This window comes from Platichthys flesus, chromosome 11 (assembly GCF_949316205.1).
Source record: "Platichthys flesus chromosome 11, fPlaFle2.1, whole genome shotgun sequence".
Classification (NCBI taxonomy): domain Eukaryota; kingdom Metazoa; phylum Chordata; class Actinopteri; order Pleuronectiformes; family Pleuronectidae; genus Platichthys; species Platichthys flesus.
Window position 1 is genome coordinate 6844759 of NC_084955.1, and position 12895 is coordinate 6857653.

Consider the following 12895-nt stretch of genomic DNA (forward strand, 5'->3'; position numbering starts at 1 on the left):
TGCATAAATATGCAACTAACATATATAACCTATAATCCAAATAATAATAATGTATTTGCAGACACTGTATATCTACTAACTAACAAAGACCACCAGGTGGGATGAACACAAACTTTTCTAATTTCACACTGCATCCCAGACTGTTTAAACAAAGCTCGGGACATAACGTCCAGCACACCAACAAAAAAAGTGCCAATATATTTTAGAACTGTTCGAGGTGAAGTAGCTCCAGAGCATTAGCACAGGTCAAGAAAACAGCCCATTCCAAACAGGCTAAACATGCACTGCAGTAGTGACAAATATACGTCATAAAGTTCCCGATAAAGATGAGTGAATGGTTCATCATTATTTACTTGGGTTTAAATGGAGCAATTCCTTCAAATACTTTTTCTTCTGAAAATCAACAGCCCTTAATAGGAGGTAAATTCCTTGTGCTAAAATAATAATAACGTAATACTTTATTACAAACTCAGCTCTACTTTACGGAACAAACAGCAGCAGCCAACTCTTCAAAGCAAGCCAGGACACTTTGTGCGTACAGTAAAGTGTGTACATTTAAATACATGCGCAGTATAGTGGATGCTATAGTGGTATGTCAATGCTTAAGAAATCCATGTCTGTAATACTGGAAGCACAACATATAAAATGAAAAGCTATCATTTGTCAATAATGTTCTTATTTAGTACCCTGACAGGAGACAAGGTTAAGCGAATTAAATAAACCTCTAAAACGCTCTCAGGCTTGATATGCCCAGACACCTTTTCCCCAGCCTGACTGTGTGCTACAATAATTTACTGTCTCCATATATTAATATAATAAAGTCCTGACAGCACACAATCGGCCCAAAGAGGAGTGTCACTGAAACTAGAGGTGCCAGTCATCCACGCTTCACGAGAGAAGTCCATAGTTCTGCAGTTCATCAAAAAAAAAATCTAATTAGTGTTTGTCTCGCTTGATTGAAAAGCAATCAAAACAGCTCTCCACAGTTGTTGCATGGAAATCATGTCCTAGGGTGCCTTGTGCTTTGGAAAGCATCGTCCTGCAAGAGAAAAGAAGGAATCACTCCTGAACCTGTTGTGTTTTTCCTTATTTGAGCCGTGATTGAGCGTTGGAATAAGACTGCAGCATAAGTGGCTGTTTGCCTATAATAACGTTGTGAAGATCCTTCAGTGGCTATTTGACGTGTGTGTGTGTGTGTGTGTGTGTGTGTGTGTGTGTGTGTGTGTGTGTGTGTGTGTGTGTGTGTGTGTGTGTGTGTGTGTGTGTGTGTGTGTGTGTGTGTGTGTGTGTGTGTGTGTGTGTGTGTGTGTGTGTGTGTGTGTGTGTGTGTGTGTGTGTGTGTGTGTGTGCGTGCGTGCGTGCGTGCGTGCGTGCGTGCGTGCGTGCGTGCGTGCGTGCGTGCGTGCGTGCGTGCGTGCGTGCGTGCGTGCGTGCGTGCGTGCGTGCGTGCGTGCGTGCGTGCGTGCGTGCGTGCGTGCGTGCGTGCGTGCGTGCGTGCGTGCGTGCGTGCGTGCGTGCGTGCGTGCGTGTGTGTGTGTGTGCAGCTGTATCTATATGCATGGGAGATGGCCAGAGATGTTTCAAAATGAATCACAGTCAATAAGTTTGCCTTCTTGAAATTCAGACGGGCTTCAGCGTGTGCCTGCAGGAGTGAGGTATTAATAATCAGTGCTTGTTGAAGGAAAGGCACTGTGAGGGATTTTTTGCAGAGCGGCTGTCACCTCGAGGTTGTTAAGCGTGCGTGTTCGTGGCTAGTGTTCGTGGTCTTCATAGTTATTAAAGGAGCAGTCGATGCAGCATTGGTTATAGATCGAATCATGCCCGATCAAGCATCTCGTGTGCAGGTGGAAATGTTTATGAACCGCATTAGAGAGTTGGGAACACCATGATCATCCTTTGGCTCCTAAGAATACTCACACGTATACTCATACGAATTTAGCAGTGGTGTAAGTGTACATTGTAGCACTTAAGGGGCTGGTGTACGATGAAAACTTAAATTGAGTAACCAAAACATGGCTAAAAAAATTACGTTTTCATCTTCCGGAGGGCAATAGCTTGGTAGATTTCATGGTAACTAACTACTTCAAATGTTATATTTATTGTGGCTGTTGGCCTTATGATTGGAGTAAAGGATAGTTTCTAAAAATGTCAACTCATTAACAATCCTCTGGGGTCTGTGATAACCCCTGTTGATGTGTGAACTCTCCTTCAGTGTAATCCTTGTATATTTGCTCACAGAGACCGGTAGAAATTCAGAGGCCTTTTGATTTAAACATTTGCAGCAGCCATCAACTCAGTCATTCAAACAGTGAGGACTTGAAGAAAACAGACTCTAAAATGGGGGAAGCCATCGGACAAGCTGGATCCAAATGAGAAAACATTGAGGTTTCTTCTTTGAATCCATGTTGCCACAAACATAAGTATCAGTTGCTAAGTCATGTCTCCTGAGGGGGTTAAGTAGGTTGTTAAGTTATTACTTCCCAAAAAGAACCAATAGCTGATATTGTTCATGTGACTTCAAGAGGTTATTTTCAAGATGACAGTCTTCGGTTCACAATCTGACTTTTGTCCAACACTCCTGTATGTGTCTGGGTGAAAAGGAGATCAGGTGACTGCCTGCTTCACAGCAGCCCGTCTTTCTCTCAGCGGGGGGGAGCAGGCGCTGTCGCTCCATGATGTTCACACTGCCATCCATTCTCTCCCTTTTAAACCACCCAGGCCCGCAGGGACCTCATAATAGCAATGTGACACCCTGTCAGTCAATCACAGCACTGATACTGTGAGCAGGGGGAAGCCAGCAGGATTAGCTGGGCAGAGGAAGTGAACTTGTATTCTCACCCACACAGCTGGGACTTGGCTGGCTTCACTTCATGATGATGAGGATGGGTATTTTGGGGGTTTAACAAAAGCCTAAGCCGACAAAAAGATATTCCAGCTGAAGCATTTCGGTCAATACAGTGTCAAAGTTAAAGAAGTATTTCATGAATTAAACACGCTCTTAATTAAAATCCAATTGTGTTGGGTGGCGTGCGGAAGTGCATGGAGATGAGCGTGAGGCTTGCTGGAGGAGTTCTGGCAGCAGACATTTGTGTGCCTTTCTCCTTCTCCCCGCTGCAAGCCTCACAAGTACCCGTCAGGCAGACTCGCAAATGATTTAGCAACACCGACACTTCACTCTATAAACATCTCATTAAAATCAATTATGACACTCCTGAATGAAATTAAAGCTAAACGCTTTAAAAGCTGCTTTTCCCTTGTGTCAGCCGTTACGAACATTACCCCCGACGCTGTCTATTTCTCCAGCTTATTGTTGCCTCCATTCCCTCTCTACCTGTGTGTGTGTGTGTGTGTCGTCCTCATCTCTCTCTCACACAGGCACACACACACGCACACACACGCACGCACACATGCACACACGCACTAACCCACACACACACACACATGACCCTAACCAGCTAATCAACTCTGCCACAGATTCAAAATGGTAAGAAATAGCGAGGCTGATATACAGCATGGCTTTTGTAAACTCTAACTTTTAACTGACGTGAGGATTAAGGTTCTGAAGACTGATAAACACCAGCACTGTGAATCTTAACAAGCCGGTGTCAGTGTTTTTGCACAAACATTCTCTTACTGTCACCTTTTCATTAAACATGGTAGGTTTCCAAGCCAAACAATTTGAATGATGCCAACATTCTCTTGTTTTCCTGCCAAGTCGGGTAAAGACTGAAAATAAACACAACCTTCCAATACGTCACTGTGTTCTGATGCTGTGACAGGTTTGTCTACATAGATAGTTGTGTATTCACGTAGACGAGTTAATAACATATTGAGAAAAAAAAGGCAAATTCCTCACGTATATTCCTACTTGCACACTTTATATGAAAAGCTTTTTATTATTGCTTTGTTCCTTGAAACTGTTCCTGTGGCCTCAAGCTATTTATTATTCTTGCCGGTGGAATCTTAATCATCGGAATTATAATATTTTCAATTTCTTTTACCCATTTTGGTTATTTTTGCATATATAAATTTTTGCAGAAAGGATAAAATGGGCCCATAAAAACCCTCTACACATGCAGAAATGTTTTGATCCTGACTGTGTATAACTAACACAGGATTAACACTTGATTAATGATTATGAAATCTTATTGCTGTCCATGTTTTGGTCAGAATGGTGTCAGAGGTGTTGCAGGTAAAAGATGTTCCAACATGTGGATCAAACAGAATGAGGTCGATGCTAGCCCTTCTTTAAAGTCTGACAGTGAAGACAGTGATGGATTTATTCTGAAGTTCCTCTCAGAAAGCGGGACACGAGGCCGATAGCAGGTTTTCCAGAGCCTTGGAAGAAAAAAATAAAAAGCACGAAGGAGGAGGTGTTGGGGGGTGGAGGCTATCTTTAAGGTTGATTCCTAACGCGGTGAAGGGTGGAGCTCCGCTGGTCACACAGAAAGCTGCGGTCACACTGCTCTGGCTCTTTTGATTGAAACATAAACACCCTGAGAGATGAGGGCACGCTCAGGAACAAGTCGAGGAAAGCAGGCGAGAGAGTGTGTGTGTGTGTGTGTGTGTGTGAGGGAGATTTAACACTAGCCCTCTCTCCCTCTCTCTCTCTCCTCTCTCCTACTTGGAGGGATTAAAAATTGAGCGTGTTTTGTTCTCTTTGGAATCTCTTAGAGGTCTTAGTCATGACTAGGTCACTCTTTGCCATCAGCAGTTCTTGCTATTCTCAGCACTGTACACACAAGCTGCATTGATATGTCATAAATTATTTCATCCAGTGCATACCAGCATATTCTCTGGTGTCAGGAGGGACAGAGAGCCGGGCTGAGAGTGAGTCAGATACCTGCTCCTATCTCTTCTTCTCTCCTCAAATCCTAATTGAAGGAAAAACTCACTGAGACTGCATATTTCTGAGTCATTTCACAGAAAATAATACTGATAACTGAAACAGGCATGCCGACTAACCCAGCGCTGCATCCAGCACCAGACTTCAAGAACTAAATTAATTCCATTAAACCCACCAAATAATATGGGTAATATACATTTTTTTCATTGTTTAAATTATATTCTTCTTAAACAGAAACTGTTTCATTGCAAAGAAAGAAACTTACAGTGGCAAATAGAGGTCATAAAAGCAAATAGAATAGTTTTGTTGTTTTGAAAATGATATGCCTTAATATGGGGAAATTAAGAGTACATCTTCAAGGGTTATCCTGTGAGACCGATAGAGATAGTTTTAGCTTGAGTGATCCCTACAAAGGCCAGAGCTCAACTGATCCATCTAATTCAGAGATACACTAAACACAAATAAATAAACTGAAATAGATCGGAGACACAGACCTGTGTCCCCGGTGCACCTATAAAACTGTGATGGCTCCAAAATCTGCAGAGCTGAAGCCATAAAAACATGATGTAACTGAACCTACATGCTGAACTCCTGCCTCCACCGTCAACAATCATCCCTGTAGCTCAGTTTAAAGAGCAATGCAGCGCCCTGTTTCAGCCCCAACACGCCCCTGTTACATATTCATAAATATACAATTCAAATACAGATCACATCCTCCTCCCACTGTTACCCTGACGACCACTGACCCTCCCAAATATCTCCCTCCCATGTTTCATCCTCGTCCCCAAAGCCAAAAAGCTAAAATAAATATTTCTACAGCTACACCTCAAGCCTCGCTCCATCTGTTTCAAACCACAACTGAAAATGAGAGTTACACATGTCACCATCCCTGTCGAGGTCTGGATGGGTGCGTGAGAATATTGTCATTGAGTTGTTGTTCAGCTCTGGAGGGAATCTTTAGGGGATGTGCAAACAGACAGTCACATCTCCTCCTTCACTGACTTTCCATTACACTTTTTTTTCTCATTTTAATCCCTACAAGACAAAAATTTGTTTTCTGTCAGACTCTTACAAGCAACTATGTAACAGATGTGTTGTAAATCACAAAATGATGTGGTATGCAAAATATTTACTTTTAATATTATGAGACTGACAGGATGCTCACAAACAAACCGATTAACAGGTTGATGCTGTTTGACCAATAAAAACCCACCTCGTGAAAATACAGCACAGATGGATTCTGTGCAGCTATAGAGCAGATTTGAGCGCTGGCATGTACAAGTATGAGGATAAACAACATACAGTCAATATTATATGTACTATATGTATACAAAAACAAACATGAAAGACTGAATGCTGCAAAGCTCTGACTGGTGCTTGTAGTGACTGGTGCTTGTAAGACCTTGAGCGTCGCCACTGAAAGGACGTGTGCACCCTGACAGCCACAAGAAAAGCATTCTCCTACACACATTACACACTGAGGCTGTGCAAACAGGGACGCTGATGGTTTAAAAAGGCTTTTAGTAAACATTTAAATAAGAATAAAACCACAGGTTTCACATTTGAAGCTAAGAGACGCTTTGGAAGGGACTGCAATTAACTCCCCTGCACCAACTCTACAGCAGTTATTTGTGATTTGTGTTGGAGGTATTTTTGAAGGAGGAATAGTAGGAGTGTGGATAACATGTGAAGTTTCACAACTGAAGTGTGAAGTTTCGTAGTTTTTTAAGTTTCACAATAGCCGAGCTCTCACTTCTTTCATGAAAAACATCTACACGAGCAGTGGATGTGTAAAATGTTCCTGGAGGTCAGAGTAGTGTGAGAGCTCCTCCCACATTTTATCAGCATGTCTGATGATGTTAGTATGAAACCGTGCAGTGACACATGCTGAGATCACATACAGAGATATCGAATATGAAATATCATAAATCTAGCCAGTAAATATGCTTGTGTCCTGGTCAACACGATAATTATTCATACTAGGCAGTTTTCTTTATATTAGAACAATTCAGGCGTTATATGTTTGTCCTTAATTATCTTAATACGAAATAAAAGGTACCAAAAGTAGAGTGCAATACCGCAGCTAAAAAGGAAGTGAGACATAATTTTTCCTTTAAATATGCTAAATTGTCCTTTGCTTTCAGTTGGCTAATAATTTGACTTTTTTTAGGAAATATTTTCTCTATTTATTGCGTTTTGTTGTTTTATGAGAGCAGTGTGTCTTTTTTACACAGCTACTGTTTTTCAAGAGTATGATCCTGTGATTAGATGGGACACTATTGACACATCTAAAGAAGATTGATGTGCATACTGTAAAAATGAATCAATAATAATAAGTAAAGAAAGGGTATTTTTCAGAGCAGACATTCTGACAGGAAAAGTCAAACAAAAGTAAAAGGCAACAAGACTGTTAAGAAAAATCTACAATATAATATCAGCAATATAGAGTCATGTAGCTATAAAAAACCTCAAAGATTCACTTGAGAGATGTGAGCTGTCATTGGCTTTGAAGAAACACTTTTTTTCAGTTAGGGCCTCACATGTGATGTTCACAGGATCAGGCTGAAACAGTTCAGGCTCCTTCAACACTCTCGGGAGGCGATCTGCCACACTGATGTGCGTGTGTGTGTGTGTGTGCGTGCAAGCTTGTGTGTGTGCGTGTGTGTGTGTGTGTGTGTGTGCCGACACCAGCTCTGTGTCTTCTTTAGCCTGAAATTCACATGTGATTGCAACATGTATAAAATGCCTGGATTTACTGACAGCTGACTTGATTTTATTGTTTCTAGACGTTATTTTGCGTTCGTAGATAGTGAGAAAGAGAGAGAGGGCTGATCCACTGGCTCTTCCCCTTGAGGTCACCTTTACTGTTTTACTGGAACTGGATTCACGCTGTAGTTGTGGCAGTGCTAACGGAAAGCAGTTGGTTGCTTAGTTACAGAAAATACTATGATCGAGGATCAGCGATATTAAAAAGAAAAAGTAATGATTTCTTAAGAGTTCGCATCAACCAACATTTTCTGCTGGTGGTTGAGTCAAGTGACTGAAAGTGGTTTATAAGGACCAATCAGGAAGCCATTGAAGGTGACTACATCATAGTTTCCAAAAGTCTTAATTTCTGCCCATGCAGAGTAAAACATTGCCCAGGTTTTTCTCAAGTGACTGGATTAAAGTGGACACCAGGCCTTAACAAGTTTTAAAATCAGTGTGCAACGTAAATGACCATCTAATCTGTATTTTAATAGAAGAGGAGCTGTGACTGAGCTGCAGGCAGATTATGTGTACATTCTGCATGACCCTCTAACAATGACCATTCTGAATCAAGGTAATGCTGAACTTGCCTGTAGGAAAACCGATCATATACATTTTTTATGTTATATCTTCAAAGGCTTTTTTTTCTCCGTAAACAGAGACTTCGGCCTCCGGCTCAAGAAGATGGATCTAAAATGGGATCTTACATAAAATGTCTTTAGTTCAATGTCTATAACTCTCAAAACTAACAGACGCAGTATTGTGTGGATACTTTATTTTATCTTTATTTGTCTAAATTCAATTTTAAAAGGTGCATTAATTCTGTACAGAGTCAAGACACTGACCCAACACACTGTACATATCCAGAGACTTGAGTTATTATAAGCTTATTAGAACTAATCAATGATAAAGATGCATCCCATTCCTGAGCCACATCCACATCACTTCCTTTCCTTTTAGAAAGGCAATGCAGATGTTCACAGAGTCACTTTCATTTTAAGGAGCTTGCCTTGCTCCAGGCGGACGACTTTTTACATTTAACTCTTTTCTGGATTGCATTTAGATTGTTTTTTTTAAGAGCTACATGCATAAACGACCACCAGTGACCACCTTGATGCTGCTATTGTGACCATAAAGATGCTTAATTGTGATAACACCATAGATTTATTTTCTGCACCTCATCAGTCATCAAAAGCTGATTGTACTGTACGAACCAGTCGCCCCCAGACCAGCAGGTGAATCACCACGTGACAACCTTTAAAACTGCAACACAGACTCAGCAGTGGAACAACAGCAACCACACAACGCACAGCCATGGAACATGTGCACAATCAGCACCAGGAGGACACAGCGTGCAATAAAATCACTCAACACAATTCGACTGCGGCAATAAACACAAATAAGCCTGAGACTGCAACAATGCAACAGCAGAAGAATCCGAGCTCTGCATACCAACTGCTTTGATTAACTAACTCAAAGGGAACGTGTATAAGGAGAGGACACAAGAGATACTAAAATGAAATCACGTCAGCACATTAATGATGCTGGAACACCTTTTACTACCTTTTATGAGCTCATACAGTTTATGGGAAATTAACTCTTTAGTTTCACATTAGCACAAGCAGTGGTGTGGTACACAGGCATAGTAAAGACTGTCTGAAGAGCCATTTCGAGGTTAGTTATTAAAGTGTATATTAATATGCTTAGCTACCAAATAGCCAGTGTGTAGTTGCAAGGTTTGAAAAGCTTATATTTGGTTTTGAGCAAAGAGAAAACGATTAGGAAATTAACTGAGCATTATTTTAACCCAAAAAATAATCCCTAAACAGTATTAAAATCGTGAAGCTAACCGAATCCAAAACCAAGGCTGTTTCATATTATAGAACTACTCTCTGTAGTTTGGATTTTTGGGGAATTATTTTCCTTCTGCTGATGGAGCCATCAGTTCCGAGGGAAAAACAATGTTCGATACTTTGTTGTTTCATTTTGAGGACTTAAAGAATAAAGTTATCACGCTGTCAATCAATTCACAAGAACTGGACCTCGCTCCCTGTGTTACTGGAGCCAATGGACTTGCATTGGGAACAAGCTCATATTTGCCTGACAATACTGAGTATTGAGTTCTCAAAAGTATACAGTGACCAGTGGCAATTATAAGTTGTGTTTTTGTTAATAATTAAAAGTATGGTTTTGAATCTCTGGCCTTAAAGAGAAAAGTTAATATACAAGACTTTGAAAAACTTTGTGCTTTTCTAAAATATATCAAATAATATATTAAGTCAAAAATAGTGTATGATGTTAAGATTTATTCAGATAGTGTATACTATTATGCAGTATGCTGTCAGAAACACTTACTAACTGCTGGCTGTGTTAATACTGTTATACAGAGCTATACAGTTAGTATCGATCACCATTTTTCTCTTTGGATAAAATGAATGTATGCAGCCATGACCCAGATACACGTATCTGCATTTATACATTTGATATATTTATCTTGTTTTCCATGTTCATCCCCAAAAATAAACTGAAGCAGAGAAAAACAGAGTCTGATCCTCCTCTCCGACATCGGCAGTAACGCCATTAAAGAGATGACAGTGACAGTGAGAGAGAGAAGAAAGAGCATGTCACTTATTCCCTCCATTAGTTTCATTAGTGCAGGAGGATGAGGCAGATTAAGACCGCAGCGGGTTGGATGATGATGCGATTTGGCAGGGTTATCTGTTATTCCAGGCCCGGCCATTTTGGCGCCTCTGGTTTGGCTGGGTTATAATGTGATGTGATGCCCGGGCCCTCGGGGGCTGCACTGCTGTTGCTACCAGCCTCTCTGATTAAAATCTGCTCTCACCAGCCAGCCTCAGTCTGGATGCCCTCGTGCTCCCCTCTCATTTCCATCCAATGCTGTGCAGCTTTCACTTCCCATCCCGCATGATGTCACAGAGAGGGGCCGTGGACTTTGGGAGGCCAAGATGGGCCAGACGTCTCACAAGCCCACACCCGCGTGTTGTTGAGGAGGTGAGATAAAAAGAGAAAGATGTTCAAATAATAATAAATAAAAAAAGTGTTTCTGAACCGATGGCGGTAAAATGCACATCGTTATCTTTTATCTGAAGGAAAGAATGGTCCAGGCCATGGTGTTAAATTACTGACACACAAGCCTGTGAGAGTTGTAATACGGTTGTTCTCATATAATATTAATAAGGCCTCAAAGCCGATGGACCTATCATGTGGTTTGCATAACCTCATGATAGGTCCATCCTCTCTGATTTCAAATCACTGTTTTGTCAAGTGGATGTTTGCTGTCATACACTGTTTGCATGTTTTGGTATGTTACACGAGTGCACATCAGGTTTTCTTTGACTCAGATTCAAATTATCCCTTAAAGTAAACATATACTTACACATGGATGTGATGACTGCATGTGCTTGTTCCCCTGTACTGATTATTGTGTGCAAACTGAAAGCTATGGCTGTGATACAATGGAAAACAGTCGTTGCCTAACTGATCTGATAAGTATCAGCTGCAATCCTTCATAAAAACAATCTTTTATGTCAATTATTGGAAAAATTATAAACAAAAGTAAAAGCACTATGGATAAGATCCTGTATATCAAGCAGTGATATTGGAGGTATATTTACACAGAGGATATACAGATGACATAACCTCAGTGTCCTAAATGGGAGGTAAGGCCCTAAGCACAGTGATGGTCGAGGCAGTGAAGTAACAGAACTCTACACTGGAATCATTTCAGTTGCTTTTTCCAGTCATCCCTCTCCAAGCTACACTTCAGTTTGGGTTAAAACGGCTGACTACACCAACAGTGTGATGGCTCATGATTTACATACGTGACTGGGACCTGAGGCGTATCTCGCAGGCTTCAAGTGCTCTACTGGGGTCTGCTGGCTGCTGCAACACATTTTAGCCCACAGCAACGACAATGTCTAAATGCATCCAGTGCAGACGGAGGAGTGAGGCTGCAGCTGCTGCTGCACAGCCGATGTGCTGATTTTGTTGCATTGCAGGATTTACAAGGTCTCTGGGTGCCGGTGCAATTTTCAAGGAACATTTTTGGGAGATTCGCATATTTGCTTTCCTGCCGAGAGTTTGATGAGAAGATTCATATCACAGCAAATAATGAGAAAAAAACATTCAGCTGAGACTTCAGAGATTTACTGGTCCCCGTCAAAAATACACCGGTGTATAACCCTCCATAACACTGCACTGTGGATGGAACTTTTCTGTGATGATATGTGTAAACAAACTAAATATAACAAGATAATTTGAGCGCTTTGCAAGTGTTAAGTTGATTTTGTTACTGTTGGCAGTTGGCTTGCGGGCCGTTTTTCCTTTTTTTTGGGGGGGGGCGGGGGGGTGGCTCATTATCTTTGCTCACTCCAAGTGTTACTTTGTCCATTCCTGCTATCTTTAATGACATCAGAGTGCACCTGAAACCTGCGTGGCTCTCTACAAACTTACATTCCTATGCACTAGAAATCCCAGCTCTTCAGCAAATAAAGGCCATTAAGCAATCAAATACATAAACAGACACTTGTCATCAATGTTTACACACTTTCTGTTGAGACTAATGCAAATCTCTGTGCTACTGTTGCACATGGTAAAACATGTTTCAATATCACATTCATAGTGACATTTTAGGTGAGACACACACACATACACACGGATTGTACTTCATTGGAATCAGTTTGGGTTTAGGGAAGTTCGACATGCTGACCAGAGGACCTTCTGATTAGTAGATGACCCCTAGTATACCTACTGAGCCACAGTTCCTCCTTTGAATATGACCTTTAACAACAGAATCCGACATTTTAGTTTCTCCAAAAAGTAAGAGACATTTGGAAACCGCATTTAAACCAGCATGAAACATTCAAATCTTACACGGCAGAACTCATATCTAATCAAGCTCAAATGAAGCATATTTATGGGTTTTAATGAATGACTGAATCTTCTTTGACTAAAAGCTTCACTATTCCAGAGAGCTGAAGTTCGTGCCAGCTCCGTAGCGGCTACAGAGGCAAATGGAAGGTGAGGGGCTGTGGGAGGTTATCAGAAGGTCACTGTGGCTGGAATCATTGAAATGTATCCTGAGAACTGAGGAAAGCGCTGTGGGTGTTGAGCCACACAAGCTTACTCCACCACAGTCTCCCTGAGCAGTCTCACCAGATAATGAGACAAGACGAATGCCACTAATTGGGGCTTGAATAGATGGTCTCTGCCTATTGGACAACTTCATGTATTCAAGGTTAGTCCACTTTTCTCACTGTGGAAACTTGACTCAGCCTCTGT

At 41.3% G+C, this 12895-nt stretch overlaps 1 protein-coding gene across 3 annotated transcripts in view; it reads right to left on the reverse strand.

Moving 5' to 3' along the window:
• The window catches only part of grik2 (glutamate receptor, ionotropic, kainate 2), a 221194-nt gene that overhangs the window by 84288 nt on the left and 124011 nt on the right, over positions 1-12895 (reverse strand). The window lies entirely within an intron of this gene.